The sequence below is a fragment of the Cydia amplana genome, chromosome 12 (genome assembly GCF_948474715.1).
Source record: "Cydia amplana chromosome 12, ilCydAmpl1.1, whole genome shotgun sequence".
In the NCBI taxonomy this organism is placed as follows: Eukaryota; Metazoa; Arthropoda; class Insecta; order Lepidoptera; family Tortricidae; genus Cydia; species Cydia amplana.
The window spans coordinates 1537882-1562636 of record NC_086080.1 but is presented as its reverse complement, the minus strand read 5'-3'; the positions used below and the strand labels follow the sequence as shown (position 1 = coordinate 1562636).

The following is a 24755-nucleotide window of genomic DNA, read 5'->3' as shown; positions in this document are numbered from 1 at the left end:
ACATTACTGACTTTCCATTGATGAGGTTTTAGGCCCTCGAGAGCCTGAAATTCGAGCTCGACATTACAGACTTTAAAAGCTATAAAATAACATAATTTAAGTTCATAATCATCTAATGTTTCTGTGTCTGAGAAACTGATATTGGACATTAGGTATGAGTAGGTACCATAATTTTTTTTTTATGAATTTTGGCTACTTATTTGGAACAAATATTTTTTTTTACGAGCGCGGGGGCGGGGCCTCCGGGGCCCCCTAGCCGAGGCGGGGCCCCCTAGCCGAGGCGGGGCCCATAGGCAGTTGCCTACTCTGCCTTAGGGTTAATCCGGCCCAGGTTGTATGTACTTGAATTTAAATGCGTGTGCTTATATAATTTATGTTTAAATATTTGTGTCAGTCACACGAACCCACTGTCAAAAAGCCGCTCTCATACAATCAAAGTTACGCTCTCATTTTAAAACGACATACTTAAATTAGGTAGGTACTTACATGAAACTTGGCATGAACATTTTTAATTACGTAACATAGGTAGGTATACTGTATCTATTTTTATTGTTACCCGTTTTCGTGTCTAAAAATTGTTATATAAAGAAATTAGAACGAGGAGAAGCTTTACATACAAAACTACAACACAATTACAATTTTTGAATGTTCATGTCCATACAATTGTATGCCGGTAGCTAGGTTCATGTGATTCTTAGTGTTAGTTATTAGGCATTTATTAGGTATAAATGATGAAATTTAGGGAAGCATACATCTGTAAATTCCGAAACAACTAGGTACGGAACAATTTTAACGCCTGATTTAATTTATTAGCAATGCAATTTTCAATGATTATCGCTGCGAGTGAGGCATTTCGCGTATTATTTAAACGTCTGTTTTTGATTTGATTTACTGATAAAATGTTTCTGTAGTTGTAGCCTAAAAAAACTTGGAGGCCTATTTTAGGCTAACAAATAGAAATAATACGGTTGACAGTCAAACAAATAACGTAGGTATCTTGAAGTCATGGAGTTGTTAAACCCCTCTATTGCACACAACACGCCGGGGTATCATTACCTAAACTACTGTCACACACAAGTCACACCACTTGCACTGTCGGAGGCGGTCGCTTTGAAGTGCCGTCAGCCGACGCGAACAAATTTATGCGCAGTGTCAATACATTAGGCGGCGAAAGATGCGACGGCTGTGTTAACCAGAGAGAGCGTGAGTTGAATTCTGGCGATGACCAGTGTTACGTGACCTTTACATTCGTTAAGGCCTGTCCAGACGAGGACAATTTTTCGCCAATCTGATGAAATTCTCCGATTAAATCAGGCCGTGCGGACGCAAGCGCCAATTTGGCCCGCTGATTTCGATCGCCCATTATTATGTTATTATTTTATGTATGACCAATATTACCGATAAAATGGACCTGTGCGGACGCAAGAATACCTACTGGGTCTAAAATTTGGAAAAAAATTAGTACATTATTGTCGAGGATCGGAAGTAGCTACTTGCAGGCTGAGGATTCGTTTTAAACGGACGACCTTGGGAGTCCGTTTAATTGAATCCGAAGCCAGCAAGTAGCCTTCCAGCCGAGTCATATATAGTGCTATTCTCAAAAATGGTGCAAGAAATAGAAATATTGTACAGAAGCAACGTTCAAATTTTCACAGAAAAAGGTAAAACCATTAAAAAGATTTGCTTGCCGCCTCTGAAAAAAAAAGTGTATTTTTCTGCTGAAAATACGCCAACCTATTTGAGACACCTAAATAGTCGCGGTACCAACATTAAGCCTGTAATAGACTATCGCACCGCACCGCGACCTTAGAGTGTCGCACCCATAAGTGAGAGCGAGAAAGAGATATCTCGATACTTATGAGTGCGACGCTCCAAGGTCGCGGTGCGGTGCGATAGTCTGTTATAGGCTTTATAATAATAAGTGCTGATCATCTGTTTGGCTGTTTAAGGGACCTATGTCTTCATTTGATATGGCCATTTAAAGTTTTAAAAAGTTTGGAACTCATTAAATAATGGAATTTGTATGCGACATTGCAGTCCCGAAATCGAGACTGCAATGTTTTTAACTTTTTAATTTATGAATGACCATAAACTACGCATTTCGCGACCTATTTTTTAACCGGCAACGTCGACTTTGCAGTCCATTTTTGAGAAATAGTTCTTTACCTATAGGTATAGATGACAGAAAAACCTATTAGAAATGTGCAGTCAAGCGTGAGTCGGCCTTAATGTACGGAACCCTTCCAACGCGAGTACGCCTCGCACTTGGCCGGTTTTTTTATGGTACCCGAATATTGGAATCGACTATGCAATGCACGTCTACCGATCAGAACGACGCGGGTGATGTCAGCATTTAAATAGTAAGCGCGTGCGCCGACGCTATTAAGATAAAGTCACGTTGCGAGTACTTACCACACACCACACCTGTGGTTCTATGGGTTTGGTTTGGCTAATATAACATAGACTAAACAAATACCGCGGAGACCCAGTCACTGCAGTGCGCGGTTGTTTTATGCGCTAAACGCAGCGGTCAACGCGATACGTTTGCCGCTCACCCATTTTATATCAGAGAATCGCGGCGCGAAGCCGCTAATGCAATGTGGAGTCGAGATCGAGTGTGGAGGGGGCTTAATGATCGTATATTGTTTTTTAGGCGGCAAAAGTGGTAAGCGCATTGTCATTTTCCCTACATACATTCCGGTGATTGCATGCGTTCAATGCTGCGTCTATAGCCAGGCGTGTCTCACTCCCCGATTTCGTCGCTTTGCTACAGGTAGCTAAAAGTAGGTACATCCGTTCGGCCCCAATTTTGGGGAAAGCCATAAGCCGCGCGTGGCGCTGTCATCACCTAGCGGCCATATCTGTGCTGATCGTAACAGACGCGTTTTGTTAGAGAGTGAGTCTTCTGGGGCCTTATTCGACATGCCACTTTTGACGTCGCATGTTGAAGTTCATTTGAATCTGAACAATCATGGGTTGTCGAATAGGTAAAGTGTGTCACCTGTCAGTGAATCTCATGTAAACAAATCATTTCATCGCTAGACTTGGTTGTCTATTGGTATGGCCGCCATGTTTGGATTTATGACATTTAAAAGGGGATTCTATGGCATAGAGTAAACTGCATTTCTATTTTCTATAGTTTTTTGATTCCCCTACTCGACGCAAGATGGAGTTAACAGTCAAATTTCGATCTTGGCGTTATAAAAATAAACCGCAAGAACATGACATGCAGTTGCGTTGGTGTAGATCTATCATGAAAACGAATATATGACAATTGTCCAGAATTAAAAAAAACTTGACAATAAACATACAGCAATACATATACCACTAAATGTCAAAAAGAAAACAGATTTAGTATAATTACTAGGTAACAAATTATATATAAAGTTTAAATTTTAAACCAATCGTCGTGGGTCCTAACCCCGGCTCTTAGCAATGAACTCTTGTAACTTGTGTGAAAAATATCATTTGATATTACACCAATTACTTTATGGTGAAGTAAAATATCATGAGTCATGAGGTAGACGGAGTAGCCAGTAGCCACAATAAGCTATATTTTTGTCCTCTGGGTTAGATGGCAGTGAAATAGGGAGAGATAGTGAAGAATGCGGCAAAATAAGCATTTATTGTGTTGTTAGTAGTTAGTAGACTAGTTTTTTTTTTCTAAAAATGAAAATTGACGCAACAGCAAGCTCATAGCCCCCTATGAGCCAGTCTGTTAGGTGCAGGCTTAAGGGCTAATCCCGGGGGAAGCGGAGCGTCGGCGACTAGCTGGTGCATCTGCTTATTAACCTCTTCTCACTTTTACCTCAGGTCCTTTGATTAATAAATTAAGGTATGCCTGTGTCATATTCTAAATTGGACGCTATGCCTAATTAGTTGTTATAAATTAAATACAATAATTATTTATTTAATTAAATTTATAACAACGCAACGTAGGGTTATTCATGATGAATTTTAATGGCTTATATAAGACAGCGGTCGTATATTGCCTCAGAAATTTGGATTTTGTCAGTTTGAATGAACAGCAAACTGGAGACATTGAGATTAATTTTAAACTTATTATTTTAGGTGTTCGTAACAAATATGGTATTGACAGACATTGACGGAAAATCGCGAAAACCCGGCCAGGTGCGTCGGACCACGCAAAACGGAGGAGGATTCCATACTTACTTCTTCTACTATGTATCCATATGCCAAAATAGCAACAAAAAAGCCGAACAAAAATACCGTTTCTTCGCAGCACTAGATTTCAGTCCTTTTTTTAGAAAAGTAATATGTTTAGGTACATAATATATGTCGGAGCGAGACACCAGAAGGACGTATTGCAGTGTTACAGTTCATAGCTTTAAACGCCTGTATAAAATCGATTAGCAATGTTTGGCTACATATTATTTGCTTGTAACGGAATCCTAAAGTTGCGTAGAGAGTAACGCCACCATCTATTGGCGTATTGATGAACTAAGATGACAGGTAGAAGGCTTTGGAACGTCAAGAGGGGTATCTTGAGTGAACGTAGGCACGAGCAGGCATTTTTGTCGTTATGTTGGTAGACTGGTCAGGCAGGTTTACCAACTTGAATTTGGAGGCGGGAGCGGTTGGCTCCGCCGCTGGAACTGGCTTCCTTCTTCTTGATCGGACCGCGCTAGAGATCGGACGTTAGCCAAGCTCGTGCCTAATTCGCTACGTTCCTGAAGGCTTACACCTGAAGGATTATTCTGAAAGCTTATAGATTCTCACGTTGTTTAACCGTTTAGCTAAGTGTTTTATTCCAAGTGTTATTTTGATTTCTTATGTGCCATTAGAAGCTTACTTTTGTAAAATAAAGATTTGAACGGTTTCACGTGATCTTTTATTTTGATTCAAATAATTTTGGAATAGTGATTAGTTATTTTTATTATTTAGTACTCAAATAATAGTAGGCACTAGTATGGTTAATGAGTCCGAATGTTTATTTCATGCGTAGGTAGCATACCTACTATTTTGGCTGTGAAGTAATACATCTAGGTACTACCCCCACGCGCCCACCGCCATCGGGACCATCTGTCGCCGATATCAGCAAGTGGGATAGATGCGGAGTTTCATGTATTGCTTACACAGCCACCTGGGAGCGTGGTGTATTTCTGGTGACCTACATTCCATAATCTGGACACTTTGTAATGGTAAGCTTACGTGTCTAACCTTGATTGAATGGTGAGTGTAATTCATTGTTATTTGGTGAGAATTATTGTGAAATTGTGAATTATGATTGAGGCAGTCGAGCATAGCGGTCGTTACGTGACGTCATCTCTGGTATCGCCGCGTTTCTTTACAATTAATTTTTGTAATCCATTTAGATCGAGGCGATCTCGAGTTATTTTGATTTGAAATCCATACTGTTAATTAAAACCAAGTATTAGCTATCACGACGTGATATTATTTCATCGCTCACTTGTGAATCTACCCTCAATAATTGATTTGAAAATACAATTAATTTTTAAAATCCGTTGAAATCTAAGTGATCTTAAGTTATTTTGATGTGAAATCCATATTTTTAATTAAAATCAAATATTGGCTGTCGCGACGTGATATTATTTCATCGCTCACTTGTGCATCTACCCTCGAAAAATATTTTTTTTCATAAAAATACAATGCACCGTTAGAAATTGATCCTGCTGATTTGCCAATGCAAGCATTATGTAATCTTTACCCTGTAATGTTTAGTAATTAATAAAATTGCGACAAATTATTGCTCGTAATGCCGTGATAGATCACAAATCGTGTATACTATGGAAACATGAGCTACGCATATGAAAATTAATGTTACAGTGTCCTGCAGCCGGAGCCGAGCGAGCTTGCGGACGCCATTGCGCCCGTGATACAGAGGCGGCTGTGCAGTATCTTCTGTGCTGGAGATTTGGAAATAAAAGGACAGGTTTCGTTCTAATTGTTTATTAGTGAATTTTATTTTGAGTGTAATGGCGAAGCATAACAGTCGAACGTAACTAATATGCTGTCACTTTTCGTATTGGCCCATTTTACCGTGTTACTTATTTTTGGAACACGTGTTTGTTCATAGAATGAATTAAAGCGCACTCATTGAAGTTTAAATTTTATTCTGAGATTTTTGAAGCCCCGTATACATTGAAAACATGTTTTTTTTGTGTCTGCCACCTTGCATTTCATAAACCTTTTGAGTTTAGCCTGCATACATGATGAACCTGATACCGTGCAAATGATGATTTCAGTAACAGCCAGCTATGTTGAACCACATCGTGTCTCTCGCAATCTGCCACAGCAACGGCAACGGCAAGCGGAAAGGATCAGCCTCCGTGCATGGGTTGGACCTCACCACCACCACCTTTGACTTGGTCGCGTGCATCATACTTTATTAAGCTGGTGAGCAGTTCCCATTTCGTTGGGATTATTTTGAGATGTTTTACTTCTGCATAGAAGTCTTGAGCGAGTTTCTGTTGTTAAAGCTAAAGAAGAAAGCTATCTTTAGTGATTTTGATCAGTAATGTTCAGTTTCAGTTAATCAGTTGACGCTGATAGTACCAATGGTTCTGAGTAACATGATTTAAAGACCTGTTTTTATTTTCTTTTTTTGGAATTCACTGTTAACATTGTTTTGCTTTCGACGGACTGAAAGCTTGTACTTTCGAAGGACTGAGAGTACGCCCGATGTACTGGGCAATACTGTTTTGCTTTCGATGGACTGAAAGTATGCCCGATGGACTGGGTATTGTTTAGTGACCGCATCAGAAGTACCGGAGCATGTAAGAGGTGCACGTGGTCTGCTTTTTATGTGCAGAATGCTCTTTGCGAGGAGTAGCACTTACGCGGCTGAGATGGTTACTTCTGACGAGGGTCTGGTATCTGCCAAAGGACTGGCAATGCACCGAAGGACTGGTGTTGTTTTGTTAAAAATGAATTCCCGTTTATGTACTGTGTTCATATGAGTAAAATTGGAACTATCAATTCAGAATGTTAGTTATTTTAAGATGTCTTACAAAAATTTAGATCACATATGACCAATTTTTTTTTTTTAATGACAGATAATTTCCCCGTAAATTGATATTGACGACAATAGTAGTGATACTGCCGAGCAATGAATTAGAGCTGTTGTTATTTGTGTTTTTGAGGTTTGGGATTGTTCTGTTTTCACATAAATTTGAAAGTATCCGCCAGTTGGAGGCGATGATTATTGGTGTGTATCCGTTAGATAGCGGCGATGATTACTGATGATTATTTTTATTTAGTCGTTGCTTGATGGACTATTTTTGACTAGAGAATTGAGGATTGTTAAAGTAATTTTGAACAATTATTTTTCTGGTTTGATTGATGACAAAGTTTGATTTTAATAGTAATTTGAGTGAGACCCAAATTGTTGGTCAGGAATGACCGAGCGATGAGATACTGTGCTGTATGTTTTGTTTCAGTATCAAATGCATACACCCACACACGAGGACGTGTGTAACGCAGGACGGCCGTGTCGGAGCGAGACACCAGAAGGACGTATTGCAGTGTTACAGTTCATAGCTTTAAACGCCTGTATAAAATCGATTAGCAATGTTTGGCTACATATTATTTGCTTGTAACGGAATCCTAAAGTTGCGTAGAGAGTAACGCCACCATCTATTGGCGTATTGATGAACTAAGATGACAGGTAGAAGGCTTTGGAACGTCAAGAGGGGTATCTTGAGTGAACGTAGGCACGAGCAGGCATTTTTGTCGTTATGTTGGTAGACTGGTCAGGCAGGTTTACCAACTTGAATTTGGAGGCGGGAGCGGTTGGCTCCGCCGCTGGAACTGGCTTCCTTCTTCTTGATCGGACCGCGCTAGAGATCGGACGTTAGCCAAGCTCGTGCCTAATTCGCTACGTTCCTGAAGGCTTACACCTGAAGGATTATTCTGAAAGCTTATAGATTCTCACGTTGTTTAACCGTTTAGCTAAGTGTTTTATTCCAAGTGTTATTTTGATTTCTTATGTGCCATTAGAAGCTTACTTTTGTAAAATAAAGATTTGAACGGTTTCACGTGATCTTTTATTTTGATTCAAATAATTTTGGAATAGTGATTAGTTATTTTTATTATTTAGTACTCAAATAATAGTAGGCACTAGTATGGTTAATGAGTCCGAATGTTTATTTCATGCGTAGGTAGCATACCTACTATTTTGGCTGTGAAGTAATACATCTAGGTACTACCCCCACGCGCCCACCGCCATCGGGACCATCCGTCCCCGACATATATATATATATGTAAGTAATTTTGTTATGTGAAACTTATATGTTGTGTTACGAGACTTACGAGTAGGTAACTTTAAACTTTAACAGCCTAACAGATCCCAATAAGGCCTAGTTTACCCTCTGGGTTGGAAGGTCAGATGGCAGTTGCTTTCGGAAAAACTAGTGCCTACGCCAATCCTTGGGATTAATTGTCAAGCGAACAATAGGTTCTCATGATCCGTGGCAAAATCGAGATAACGCGAGGAAGAATAACTTTGTCACAAGAATATTTGGCCAAATATAAATCCTTACTCTCGTGTATTTGACCTACCTACTCGTATTGAGTCGTATTTTGCCACCTAGTAGCCTCGAATTGGTTGTTATATGTGGCTTTCCATAAATTAAGGGTCCTTATGCTTCAATAAGGACGTTTTCATGGGGTCCCGTTGTTTCCCATAAAGTTTTAAGTCATAATAGATTTGTTTTATGGCAATCCTGAAAAGTGACGCGTTTCTGAACCAAATGAATTATGACTAACGAAAATTCGAGCAAACAATACATTATGGCTTAAAACTATTTGGGAAACAATAGAGACCCCGTTTTCATCTGAAGTTGCAATAGAAATTGAAAAAGCCACATTTTTTCAAGCTTTTACTTAGTTTCATCTGTCCCGTTGGTTGTCTGTCTGTTCCAATGTGGTTCCAATCAAATCATGCAAATTAAATCCCAACAAAAACATAAATGTGAAATGAGAGCCAAGTTCAATATTGAGAATACGTGTCGTTGTTGACTCGCCGACAAAAGAATTGAGATCTATATGGGTGCCAAGTTCTGTGCTGTGTAGAAAATCCTGAAATTATAAAGGATTTGTCTTGGCAGCAGCAGTTTGCCTAAGCTGAAAAGGAGACCCTCGCTAACGCGCGGTTAATTGTCAAAAAGTTTCAGTTTCACATTTTTTCTTTTGTATACGCCTTATAGTCTACTTTCATTCCAAATATCAAGTTTCTAAGTAATCTAGAAGTGGGTTAGGTTTTTGGTCTATAAGTATTTTTTTTTCCATCGATATATCAATAATTTCCAGTTTTCAGATTTTTCCCTCTATATGCACCTAATAGTCTACCTTGATGCCAAATATCAAGTTTCTAAGTCATCTAGAAGTGGGTTAGGTTTTTGGTCTATAAGTATTAATTATTTTTTTCCATCGAAATATCAATAATTTCCAGTTTTCACATTTTTCCTTCTATATGTACCTAATAGTCTACTTTGATGCCAAATATCAAGTTTCTAAGTGATCTAGAAGTGGGTTAGGTTTTTGGTCTATAAGTATTAATTATTTTTTTTCCATCAATATATCAATCATTTCCAATTTTCACATTTTTCCTTCTATATACACCTAATAGTCTACCTTGATGCCAAATTTCAAGTTTCTAGGTCACCTGGAAGTGGGTTAGGTTTTTGATCTATATGTCAGTCAGTCACAAAAATGCCGGTTTTTAAACGTTAATTTATCAATAACTGTTTGAGCTATGTTTATGAAATAGTGTATTTTGAACAAGCTAAGGGACTTGAATACATGTGCCAAATTTCATGTGTGTAGGTTAAGTAGGTTTCAAGTTGTGAAGGGGTCAAAAGTAGCTCGAAATGGTTCGTGTAATATTACACACGGTTGCTGCGTCGCCAGTTCCTTTTTCTTTGAACTTGGCTGGACACGCTACCGCGTGTCTAGTTTGACCCACTTCTCGGGTGTTCAATGAAGCTGAAAATTTACATAAGTACATAATATGTAATATGGGTGACAATACAATATTTTTATGGTTACCATCGAGCTGATCTGATGATGATAATACAGACAGTGGTCTTTTAAGTCTTTTTAACTTTGTGATAAAACAACGCAACTTAATTATATTTGAAAATATTTAAAGAAAAATACAGTCAGAAATTAGAAATTTTGTTATCTAACCTCTCTATCACTCTTGCATATTCGAGCGATAAAGAGGCAAATAGCTGAGTTTCGATTTTCGCACTTCCCGATAGGCCCCTTTGTAAACAAACCGCCTTGATGTGTCTATGTCAAATTATTAATTGTCTGTGAAAACTTGTTAAAAAAAAGTTTAAAACAAAGGCGTAGGCAAAGAGTAGTATAATATGTATATAGCTGGTCAACCAAATCTTGTCAGTAAAAAAAGGCACGAAATTCAAATCTTCCATGGGACGATTTCACTGGGGACGATATCCCTTCGCGCCTACATTTTTCAAAATTGCCGCCTTTTTCTACTGTCAAGATCTGGTTGACCAAGTATACCTATATAGCGCTGGCGGTACACCGAGAAATTCAGTAAAATGTGCAAATGATGTTAAAGGTATGAAAATCGGTACGATTGATCTGTAGAACATTTGAAACAATTTGACCCGAAGCACCAACAAATAAAAAAAAAACGAGAGGAGTTATGACGTCATCTTTTTTTGTAAGGAATAAAAAAATATTGTTTAAAAACCTATCATGTTTGGTATTAAACGAAAGGGCTTTCTGAGCCGATTCCAAACATATATCACATCATTACATTTCAGTATTTTTTTTTTAAATTATAATATAAATAATTTTCAAAACATACCAATTAAGTTTGGGTTTCTCCAGATACAATACGGTAAGTTTTTTTTGTAAAATATACCTCTAATCTTATACCTAATATCCTCATATCTAACCCTAATAAAGCAATTTTGAAATTATATACATTTAGGTTTTTTTTATTTTTCAATTTTACATAGTGTGATCTATGAATCTCTCAATTAAATATTTAAAAAGAAAGCATAAAATTAATATATAACGGTTTTTTTCAGAAAGTCGCTTATATCTCGGAATCTATAAGTCGTAGTGAAAATTGTCTATGTAATAATTAAGAACGAATTAACCGAAAAAACTCACCTTTAACGTCCCCCCTTTCCCGAGTTCTCCACCCCCCACTCATCAGAACTTTTTCTTACTTAAAGCTTAGATATTACCAAAGGAACATGTAATAGTATTTTATGCAACTGTTGTTTAAGAGAGGTCAAAAAAGGCGAGTGGCGTGAGTAACAATAACAACAAACAACAACCGAAAATTGTTAATAAAGACGCCACTAGTATTTTTTGACTCAGTTAAACAACGTTGCATACAATACTTTTTCTACGACCAAGCACTTACTTTGAAATGCAATGAAATAATAATAAAAATGGATGATGATGATTGTTTCATGTCCTAATGTGATAGGTTGTTCAGTGCGTGGGATTCTTAAGGGGAACGAAAATTTTATTATTTTTGCGCTACGACGCACGGTTTAGGAGATACAGCCCTATAAATATTTTTCTTCCTCTTTTTCTTTTTTTTTCTTTTTTTTTTCTTTTTTTGTGTTTTTTAAATCTTACTTAGGGGTTTCTTGAAGGGGAACGAAAATTTGATTATTTTTGCGCTACGACGCACGGTTTAGGAGATACAGCATTATAAAGTTTTTTTTTGTGTTTTTTAATCTCTTTTTTGTGTTTTTTTTTTAATATGAATTAGGGTTTCTTACAGAGGAATGAACATTTTAATATTTTTGCGCTACGACGCACGGTTTAGAAGATACAAAAAAAATTATGGTATTGTATCTGGAGAAGCCCAAACTTGGTATGTTTTGAAAACTATTTTTATTATAAATTATAATTTAAACAAAATGACTGAAATGTAACTATGTGATATATTTTTAGCATTGGCTCAGAAAGCCCTTTCGTTTAATACCATACACGATAGGTTTCTAAACATTTTTTTTTATTTCATACAAAAAAACATGACGTCATAACTCCTCTCGTTTTTTTTATTTGTTGGCGCTTCGGGTCAAATTGTTTCAAATGTCCTAAAGATCAATCGTACCGATTTTCAGACCTTTAACACCATTTGCAGCATTTTACTGATTTTCGCGGTGTACCGCCAGCGCTAGAAGTGGGCAGCAAAGAGTAGTATAATATATAGAACAGTCGGCAGTCAACGTTTGTTCCTAATAAATATAACATTGATGAATCAAGGCGGTTTGTTTAAAGAGGGCCTGCCGCGATACCAATTTCGTTATCTGCCACCATTAAATTTCGCTCGTATATGCAAGAGTGATAGAGAGGCAGATAACGAAATTTCCCCCCACCCCCCTTTGGATGGTTCTTGTTTGAGTTATAATGTCACTGTATTGAGGACTCAACCTTTCCATTTTTAAAGTGTTTTTATATCGACATGACACTGGCTACTGTAGTAAATGCCAAAAAAGAAAAAAAAAACGCTGTCATAGTAATCGTCAATCGAAATAAACAACGTAATATCCAAGAAAAATTTGCAAAATAGTATATGATAAATATGTAAAACATCATTAATTATCGAATTAAGATTACATACAACTTTGTGTAAAAAAAATTGAGGCAATTATACAGCCCGATTATACGGGTTACATTTTGAAAAAGATGATTATCTTGGAAAGAAGAGCAAATATACATAGGTGAACATAATGGTGAACAAAGGTATAGTAAAATAGGTAGGGACATAATTCAGGGTTTGCTTGTCTGGTCCACGCATGCTGTACCTATCACGACCACGGCACGGCCGTCTCCTGCTAACTTTTCGCTATAATAGTAAAATCATAGGTCTAATACCTATGATTTTAATATTATAGCGAACAATATTTCATGTTCATGATCTCGAATTTAAGACTTTAGCTTAGATTTATGGCGTGCGGCCTAACGCGCGTTGCCTCTATGAGGAGCTGTCAAAGCGCTTTATATCTGTATGCTTTTGATGATGCGGATCAGCATTCTTATCCAGCGGGGCAAGCGGCCAGCCTGCAGAAGGGCACCCTACCGCACTTGGTAGGTCACTACACTCACTACCAGGATTTAGGGCTAATAATTTATTTATAAGTTTTTAATACCTTTAAACGAGCAATTCTTGTATATTTATTTATTTATTTATATGTATATATATTTCGGGGATCTCGGGAACGGCTCTAAACGGATTTAGATGAAATTTGCTATATGGAGGTTTACGGGGGCGCAAAATCGATCTAGCTAGGTTTTATCTCTGGGAAAACGCGCATTTTTGGGTTATTATATGTTTCCAGAGCAAAACTCGGTCTCCCAGACATTAAGTTTTTAATTTAAGTGTTTTTATCATGTTTCATATTTAAACTTACAGACGTGAATCACCAGCAGAGTTTTTGGAGAGGTGTGGTTTTCTTATTTCCTGTTACCAACCTGAAACACCATACCTACCTAAATATCAGAAAATAATAAAGTGAAGAAAATTAAATAAAGTTGAATGCTTAAAAACTTTAATGTTTTATTAAAATTAAACGAAAAAAAATGTGTAAACTGAAATAGATCTAATTTTTTTATTTGTAGTTGAATAACATATATGTATTTAATCTCCTTTAATTAAAAATCATCTCTGAGTAGATACATATTAAACAATAGGTACTTTTAGGTCTTGGTAGTAATGTTAGGTCTTATGACCTACTGTATTTGATTATATTACTTACCAAGACCGGAGCCTAACCTGTCAGTCACCAACTATTTTGATGCTCTTTGTAGGTAGCATCAAAATAGTTGGTGACTGACAAAGTTACCAAGTTACTAAGGTAGTAGGTACCTATATAGTAGGTAGCAGTAGCGCAATATTTAGTCAAAATATTTTGACTAATTTAGATTATTTTTATGCCAAAAAAGTAATACAAGCTATTCATGTTCCACTTAGTAATAAAATACGGACTTTTCTGAATATGTGGTTTACGAAATGTGTTAAGGTACAACTTGTGGTTTATTAACGTGGTTTAGAAATAGGCAGCTTGAGTTGAGAGAGGTGATGAGTAAATTGTTTCATTTTTTTACGATTTTGAGCGTTTATAGGAGAATGTGTGGAGCAAGCATTATTTGACGTGTAGGTGTGGGTTCAACAAAAAGATCGCTTGTCAATAAGGCATTCTTGCTGTTAAAATTCAATTATTAATAGCCTTTATCGACCATCAGCAATGTAGTCCCTTTTTGATTGATGGAAATTGTCACGTAAGTTCCACTACTCGCCGCCGCATCGCCTACAGCGCATTCGTTAGTCTATCGCTCACAAGATGTCATTAATTCATGTAAACTTACGTACTGAAAAAAAAAAGTTTTACTCTTTGCTATAAATTACCCTTTCGCACGTCAAAAACTCCAAGATGGAGCCGAAGGTCATAGAGAAAAAAGTCTACATTTGGAATCATTACTTGTCAAAATTTGACATTAGCAATCCACAGTTAGGTGACAACCAAACCAAACCATTATAAACCTTAAAGTAATAATAAAACAAAGTTGTTTTTTGTTAAATTATTGTTTGTACCAAATGAACTTCAGCACTTGATGAACTTCAAATGAACTTCAACAGTTGAATTTCAAATGACGCGAAATTTGACAGTTGCACATGTCGAATAGGGGCCCTGTACTTAGTACTATTATTTATTCTGTGCTGTAGCATAAAACATTATGTGTTGCTGTTCCCTACAACGCGACGTGGTATAAAAAATCTATAAAATGAGAGAATTCCTTGGAAGCCAAGTGTTGTATGAAAAGGGCTACACTTCAGAAAGTTGTGGATTTGTGGATCTAACAATATAGGTTATAACTGTAGCTCAGCGGTTCTCAAACTTTTTTGGTGACGGAACCCCTTTGGGAAGGGAAATATATGGCGAAACCCCAAATTAAAAAATTTCGTTTGTCACTGTGGATGGGACATACCTACAGAAGAGCTGTTTTTAGTGTTCCATACAAAACTTTTTTACGGAACTCTTATGGGGTCACTTCGGTTTTGCAAATCGGTTAAATTGCGTTTTTCTTAGGGACCGTTTGACGTAGACAGCTAAAATTTGGAACAATTACAGTAATTACCACTACTAATATTGTAAATAAATCTAAACCGCTTATTTTTTTCTTATTACCTACTACAAATATTCCCGCGGAGGCCCCCACAGAGGCTTTGAGAGTGAATAGGCAGTGAGCGCGGAGTAGGTACACTTTGAGAGTGACTGCAGTGTAGGTAGCTGATTCGTCAAGATTATGAATGACAGTATGGTTCTTTAGCTGAAGCGCCATTGTTATAAACTAAACGGACATTTGGACAACTGGAGATGAGCCAAAATCTTATTGCGCTGCGTAGTATACTGTACAAGTAAATTGCACATGCATCATATTGTTCATTTGCCCCATCAGCATTTGTTTATATAAAGGTTTCGTAATTAGTCAATAAGTACCTATTCATGCATTCAATATATTCACGTTCGCTACTCTATAAGTGTGCACACCTATCAAGTTATAATAAATCAGTTTATTTCAAGAAATCGTCTTTCGTGTTCCAAATTACTATCAAGATATTTATCAAGTAAATGTTAGAGTTAGCAAGTACTCTAACATTATTGGTCCTTCGAGTTCCGTCTTCTGTGCTCCTTTAGTTTGAGGTCAGTTCGACTCAGTTGGCTTCCCACAAGCGGGTTCCACCGACTGGGTTGAGAAGGAAGATCTAGCGGAGTGCACGAAGAACATTGAACCAGCAAGTGAGCAAGCAATCATCAAGGTATCAAGTAAGACAACAAGGTCAACTAAGCAACAAGGCAGATATACATACGCGAACAATCAAGAAAGCAAGAAAAGTGAACACGTCTCATCAAGAGAGGAGAACCAGCAAGTTATCATTATCAAGTTATTTTTTATCAATATTACTAATTATCAAGAATGGAGGATCTGTATCAAAATCAGATTCAACTGCAAACCGCAATCAAACAAGTAAGAATAAACTTCAAGAAAGATAGCCAAGATCGTAAGACTGAAGATTACATCAAGAGGAAGCTATCTTCTCTAGACTTGCACTGGGAGGAGTTCAACAACAATGACGAAAAGTTACGTGAGTTTGACAATCCTAATCACATCTACTTCTGCAACAATCTTTATGACGATACATATGACAATTACATGCAAACAAGAGAATTAATTCAAAAGTCAGTCCCCTCAACGTCCGCGCCTACGGAAACGATCAAGTTTAACCCTCTCAACATTAAACCGACGCCAAGACAGCCACCTGGAGCAGCCAAGACGACATTGCCAGCATCCGGAAGCGAGATAAATCAGTCCGAACCCTCGTTTACGTCGCAAGGGAATAACAGCAAGCTAGATGAAATGTTACGCAAGCAAAGTAGCAATTTCAAGGCATTAGCCCGAACACTGGCTAATATCAAGCTAGACAGTGTTGCAGAGAAATGGGAGCTTGAAGATATCATAAAATCTCTGGACTCTCGCTGGGCTGCCATCGATTCGCTGCACTGGGAAATAGATAGTGAACTCGGGGGAACTGATGAAGACTACGAGAATACCTTTACAAAATACGAAAACGAGCATGCAGCAATTAAGAAGCAAATTAACAGCAAGTTGTGGTCAACGTCGCACAGAGAAAAGTCTACCCCACGCCTAGACATCCCCGTATTTCATGGTCACTATCAACAATGGGTTTCGTTTAAAGATCTATTCACCGAAGCTATCCACAGTAATCCATGTTTATCTAACGCACAAAAGATGCAATTTCTGAAGAGCAAGATCAAGGGCGAACCAGAAAGACTCATACAGCACTTACCCATCAGTTCAGAAAATTATAATACGTGTTGGGAAATACTAAACCATCGATATAACAACAAGAAGCTAATATTTACGACTCACATAAACAACGTCATAAGCCTTCCTGTGATGCAACAAGCTACGTCAAGTCACGTCAAGCGACTCCATGACGTCACTATAGAAAGTTTAAACGGTATAAAAAACTTAGGAGTCAACATTGACACCTGGGATCCGATATTAGTCCATTTATTGCAACAGAAATTGGACACCGAGACTCACAACGAATATATGACGGCTCTGAAACAGCCCAGAGAGTTACCATCATTAAAGGAATTTTTGTCATTTTTGGAGGGCAAATTTACCGCTATGGAGTCATCACGGCGCAAGCAAGAAGCTGCTGTTAATCGAACAAGTTTCAATACTCCATCTACATCAAGTAATCAATACAAATCAAGCCGTTTTAATCAGTATTTTACAAGCAACAAGACTCCAACCAGCAAAACAGGCCTCGAATACCGGCGCAAGTGCCCAGTTTGCCAGCAAGATCATGGTATATATTTTTGTACTGAGTTCAAAAACATGGTTCCAGGACTTAAACGAAAAACAATTACAAAACTTAATCTATGTAGTAATTGTTTATACAATCATAATGGCAAACCTTGCCATTCTACTAAACGGTGTCAAGAATGCAACGGGTATCATAATACACTTTTGCACGAGTCATTACTCATTACACATTCAAAATGCAGCGTCGCTAAATACGGTCGGAAATCAAAGTCGACAACAAGGATTTGGGACTCACGTGGCACAACAACGTGAAGACGACTATGAAGACCCAAATATCCTTTTAGCCACAGCTATGATCAAGATCCTGGGAAATGATGGAGTACCCTGTACGATGCGGGCCTTAATAGATCCAGGGGCCCAGATGTGTTTGATTTCTGAAAACGCCGCTCAACAACTAGGGTTGCCACGACAGCAAAGAAAGGGAGTGATCACAGGAGTGGGCCTTACGGATAGCACATGTAAAGGCAGGCTGTATGTGACCTGTTTATCATCGGATGAAAAATATTCTTTCAACACCGCACCGAGGCCTTTATTATGAAGGATGTAACAAGAAAATTACCCAATTTCACCTTTCCCAAACCAAGATGGGATATTTTGGATACATTATCTCTGGCAGACTCCAATTATAATATCAACAACAAAATCGATATATTATTGGGCGCTGAAGTTTACGCAACTATTTTAATGCATGGAATGTACAAGCATGAAAATTCATCCCTTGTCGTACAAGAGACTCACTTGGGATGGATTGTATGCGGGAGAGTACCGCAAAGCTTTCAATGCAATTTGGTGTTAAATGACATCGAAGACATCCAGAAATTCTGGGAAATCGAAGATATACCAACACAAACACTCGATGCCGACGAAGAAGATGAGTGTGTCAAATACTACAAGGAAACAACGACAAGGTTAGCAGACGGAAGATATCAAGTACGGATTCCTCTGAAAAAAGATGGTCTACAGAAACTAGGCCACTCCAAAAGTAAAGCTGTGGCGCAATTCCGGCAATTGGAATATAAATTCATCAACAATAAACATATTGCGCAACAATACAAGTCATTTATACACGAATACCTATCTATGGGTCATATGACAATATCGCCGACTAAACAATTGAATAAGGCACGTGAGGCACATGAGACGACTGAGTGCTTCTTACCACATCATTGCGTTTAAAGAGAGTCAAGCACATCATCTCTTCGTGTCGTATTCAATGGATCAGCAAAGATCTCTACAGGAGTCAGCCTCAACGATATCATGCACAAAGGACCTAACCTTCAAAAGGACCTTTTATCACTTATTTTGAAGTGGAGACAGCACCGTGTAGCTTACATCGCCGACGTCGAGAAAATGTTTAGGCAGATATGGATACATCAAGATGATCAGAGTTTGCAGAAGATTATCTGGAGAGATTCACAACAAGAAAGGTTACAAGAATACCACCTAACAACAGTTTCCTACGGTCAAAAAGCGGCACCCTTCCTAGCAATGATGACCTTAAAGCAATTAGCCCATGACGAAAGGTCAAACTATCCTGAAGCCACAAAAGCGCTCGAAGAATGCTTCTACATGGATGACCTTCTCCACGGTTCCCATTCCGTCTCATCAGCCAAGCAATTACAGCAAGAATTGCAAAAGCTATTACAGTCTGGAGGTTTTTACTTAAGAAAATGGATGTCAAATCACCAAGACCTGGCCAGAACAGACAATCAAGATACGTCTGATGAAAACAACTACAACTTTAAAGAAATGGAATCAAGAAAAACATTAGGACTCCAATGGGACCCTTCTCAAGATATATTTCATTTTGAATCAAAAATGGAAATAGTTTCGGACGTCCCGCAAAACACTACCAAACGTCAACTATTATCAGAAATCTCCAAATTATTCGACCCCTTGGGCTGGCTCACCCCCATATCCACCAACTTGAAGCTGCTTTTCCAACTTTTGTGGAAAACCCCTCTGAAATGGGATGACAAGATACCAAGCGATATACATAAGAAATGGTTAATTATTAAACAAGATATAAACAATAATATAAACACATTTAAAATACAACGATGGATCGGTACCGGCGTTGTCAGCGATATCGAGTTACATGCATTTAGCGACGCGACGCCGCGAGCTTATGCATGCGCTATCTATTGCAAAGTAAATATAGAAGGTCAAACAAAAATTGTACTACTAGCCGGAAAATCAAGATTGGTACCGAATAGCAAAACTATCTCGCTACCAAGAGCAGAATTGTGTGGAGCCCATCTTCTTGCAAAACTGACGATCAAGGTAAAACAATGTTTAACCGACCATAATATCAAGATCTATGGTTGGATGGATTCGACCGCCGTCTTGGGGTGGCTACAAGGTGATCCTAGCCGCTGGAATACATTCGTCGCCAACAGGGTGCGACAAATCACAGAAGTCATCCCCCCCCGAGTGCTGGCGCTACGTTAAATCGGCAGAGAATCCTTCGGATTGCGCGAGCAGAGGACTTACCGCGTCACAACTAAAACAACATACTTTATGGTGGGAAGGTCCCACCTGGCTACCGACGTTTCAAGCAGAAAGTGAAGATAAAACCATTACCTACACTACGAACGAAGAGCAAAAAATTATACAAGTTAACGTCGCCGTAAACACTGAAACAGAAGCCAATATCATCGACCAGTTAATTGACGAATATAGTTCGTTATCAAAACTAGTGCATGTACTAGCCTGGGTCCGAAGATTCATCACGAAAAAGCAAGACAGAAAAACTGGCAAATACCTTCATCTATCGGAAATAAGAGAAACAAAGGCCTTAATTATCAAGCGGGTCCAAAAAACAGAATTTCAAGACGAATATCAAGATTTGAAGAAGGGTCGACCTATTTCGACTAAAAGCAACATACTTGATCTGTGTCCATTCATAGATGAAGAGGGCATCCTACGAGTTAAGGGAAGATTGAGAAACGCATACATTGCGTATGACATGAAACACCCCATCATTTTACCACACAAGCATCGCTTAACTAGCCTTATCATCGATAACGCACATAAAATGGTTCTACACGGCGGTACACGCTTAACCCTAAATTTCATAAGAAACAAATATTGGATCGTCGGAGGCAACAGCGCTACTAAGCAATTTATTCAGCACTGCGTGACCTGCAAAAAACAAAAAGCTAATATGAAAAATCAAATCATGGGAGACTTACCTGCATCAAGAAGCAATCCATCTCGTCCCTTTGAACACACTGGCGTAGACTTCACAGGCCACGTGTTCCTCAAGGCCAACAAGGGTCGTGGCATTAAGACTACTAAAGGATACGTTTGCGTGTTTGTCTGCATGGCCACTAAAGCTGTACATCTGGAACTGGTATCGGACATGACTGCATCAGCTTTCATAGCGGCGTTGCGCAGAATGGCAGCTCGAAGAGGTACTCCCTTACACATGTACAGCGACAATGGGAGAAACTTCCTTAAAGCAAGCAAGACACTCCAGGAAGAATACCTCGAAATCCAGAACATCGTGAATTCAGAGTGTCTGGGTGCGATATCCGACATGGGAATCTCCTGGCACTTCAATGCACCCGCATGGCCAACAGCAGGAGGCTTGTGGGAGAGTTGTGTCAAAGCGTTCAAATACCATTTAAAACGGGTTATCGGAGATCAAAAACTCACTTATGAAGAATTCAGCAGTTTATTAGCACAGATCGAAGGTTGTATGAACTCGAGACCACTGTGCGCTATATCAGAAGATCCTGATGACATCAACTATTTGACTCCTTCGCACTTTCTAAGCAGCGGGCCAACTCTAACATTGATAGAAACAGAAAGAGACTTACGTACAAGATGGCAACTCACTCAGAAAATATTTCAAGATTTATGGAAAAGATGGCGTTCTGAGTACCTAGCACTATTAAACTCCAGAAGTAAATGGAAAAAGCCTCTAGCCAATATCAGCCTTAATGACGTCGTTCTCATTCATGATGATAACCTGCCACCGGGCAAATGGGCAATGGGCAGAGTTATAGAGCTACATCCGGGACAAGACGGATATGTAAGGGTTGTTACCCTTAAAACAAAAAACGGCACATTAAAGCGTCCAGTACTCAAGCTCTCTATTTTATTGGAACACCCCGAAGAAGAACTACCTAAGATGCATCAGAGAAAGCTGCCACATAACCGAGAACTCGATAAGCAAAACTCAACAATTAGTCCGCAAAAACCAAAGGCAAACAAGGCCAAGTTTTCACTGTCATCAATGTTCGCTGCACTGTTATTATTTTTATCATGCCTCTCAACCGGTCAGTGCGATGTCAACATAATACCATTTCGTGAAACACAGGGGCTATACTTCGATAAATTAGCAGACATGATGTTAATTCGGGATGAATGGAAGCTAGTCGTCTATTATAACATGGAGCCTTATTGGGACGCAACGAACGCATTACAAAAATACACCCGATTTTTAAAAGATACCTGCGAAACTATCAAGACACAAGTCCATTGTGACATAATATCGTTACAACTACGTCATGGATTCTCCGAACTCGAGTACTATAACCAGATGTTACTCAGTCAGCATTCGAGCACGCGACAAACCTCACTACAAGTACTACGACACCGACGCGGCCTTGCCAACGGTGTCGGTTACATCGCTAATAGTCTATTCGGCGTATTGGATGAAAGGTTCGCCGAACAATATAAGAAAGATATTACACTTATACGAGACAACGCTAAACATATGGCATCTCTTTGGAAAAATCAAACATCCATAGTTGAAGCGGAATATAATTTATTAAAACGTACCGAGGACACTATGAATCAGCAACATAAAATGATACATCAACATATGAACTATTTGGATGACGCTTTCAAGAAGTTACAACAAAAGGTGGAAACTAACAACATTATCAACGACTTCAACTTAGGAGCCACTATAGCAAGTAATATGCTCCACAACCTAAAAGGAATGCAAGACATGTTATTAGACACCATCACCGATATCTATCAAGGACGTTTCAATTTGCACCTGCTAACTCCGGAACAACTTATTAATGAGTTAAGTACAATATCAAGCATTCTACCAAGAGACGTTTCCCTGCCAATCGACAACTTACACACAGATCTCCGCAAGATATATAACCTGCTAAAAGTAAAGACAAGGATGATGGAAGACGTCCTTATTTTCGAGATAAGGCTGCCTCTCGTTAGCAGAGATGTTTATGAACTTCTAAAGGTCATTCCGATACCCAAAAAAGCTGGAAACAGGATAACCGCTGTAATACCTGTATCAGATTATGTCTCCATAAACATGAAAAAAGATATGTATATTCCTATCTCGGAAACTGATATTAGAGCATGTACAATATCATCGGACTCTTATTTTTGCTACATCAAGAAACCAGTCTATCAACTGAAAGGCGACAACAGTTTTTGTGAGTCAGACAAATCAGGCTGTAAGACTGTCACAACAACATGCATAAATGACTGGATAGAGAGCAATGCACTAAATACCTATATTTACTTTTGTTGTGAGCAGTGTCAAGTTCGAACACTGTGCGCGGATCAAGTAACCGCTCACCAGCTGACGAATGCCGGGCTTATAAATGTAGGTCATGGTTGCATTATTAAGACCGATAATTTCTCGGTGTTCCCGCATAAACCTCACTGGTCCGAAATTAAAATGAAACCAGATTTATACAACCCAGTTATGGCACCGATAAATCACGCCATCAACATCACCATACCTCACCTACAGCACAAAAACGAATCTGAAGATTTGCAAACAGAAACTAACAATCTTGGAGAAAAGATCAAGGAGTTGAAGAACACCGAAGTTAACTCCGAGAGCATATCATATCACGATATTCATCACTACGCTATGATATACGTGATCCTCGGAGTAATCGGAACTACAGCACTGATTATCATAATACGACGGGTTCAATGGAGAGTGCCGTCAACGCCGTCTCGAGCCGTCGTCGAGGAGCCAGCGGCCGCCACGCCGACCCCGTCCCGGGCGTCTCCGCGCTTCGCAGTAGTCAGCGAGACTCGCCAACACAGCGACGAAGATCACTGCGAGAAGACAAATCCTTCGCGAGTAGATAAAGCGACTTCCCCTTCGTTTAAAGTAGTTACTTTTACTTAGATTTAATGTATGATCAAGTTTTCACGCAGCATCTTTCTCTCATCTCAACCGCCCCCCGGAATATGTACAAGTAAATTGCACATGCATCATATTGTTCATTTGCCCCATCAGCATTTGTTTATATAAAGGTTTCGTAATTAGTCAATAAGTACCTATTCATGCATTCAATATATTCACGTTCGCTACTCTATAAGTGTGCACACCTATCAAGTTATAATAAATCAGTTTATTTCAAGAAATCGTCTTTCGTGTTCCAAATTACTATCAAGATATTTATCAAGTAAATGTTAGAGTTAGCAAGTACTCTAACATATACCCTCTAGTCTACATTCGGTGCCTATGCGCATCTAAATACTTTATTAAAATCAAAGTGATTACTACCTACTCCAAGTAGGTACTCCACAATGAAATATTGACAAATTTACATTTCTCACGAATCACGAAGGGCAGCCGCCGCGAGCACTCGAGCCTGAGGAAGGACCCCCGAAGGACCCGAAACATGTCGCCAATAGCGACTAAAAATCTAAGTGTGTGAAACCGTTGTCGTCTAAACAGTTTAAATTTACATTTACAAAAAAATGCAGGAACACAACTCGTCACATCTATGTAAATTAGCCATTAGACCCAAACCCCGTGCCGGTAGCATGTCGCATGTGTACCCAATCCCATTATCCACATCATTGTTAAAAGGTAGAAAAAAAATTGCAATATATCGAACATAGGTAGCTAAAAATCGTCACACCTAAAATATGTAAATAAGTCATTACCTAGCGTTCGATATGTTGAGACCCTACTATCAATGGTGGCGAGCACTCGAATTCTTATTCAACGTAGCAAAAAAATGCAACACATCGGAAAGTTAACTCGTCACACCTATGTAAATTAGCCATTAGATCCAAACCCTGTGCCGGTCGCGTGGCGACACGCGTACCTACGCAACCTCGCATCATTATTAAAACTAAGAAAAAAATGCAATGCTAAAAATCGTCGCACCTGAAATAGCTAGGTAAATTAGTAAATTACCTAATAGTCATTAATCCATTAAGATAAATGGCCTATAGATGAAACCCTATAACCTCTGACAACGGCGAGCATTCGGACCTCTGTCGTCTACATTATTATAATATATCGTAGAAAAACAATCTAACACCTAACTCGTCACACCTATGTAAATTAGCCATTAGACGAAACCCCGTGCCGGTCGCGTGTCGCCACGCGC

At 38.7% G+C, this 24755-nt stretch overlaps 1 long non-coding RNA gene across 1 annotated transcript in view; it reads left to right on the top strand.

Moving 5' to 3' along the window:
• LOC134652872 (uncharacterized) overlaps positions 1-24755 on the top strand; it is a 503949-nt gene that overhangs the window by 44250 nt on the left and 434944 nt on the right. The gene's annotated exons all lie outside the window — the stretch shown is intronic.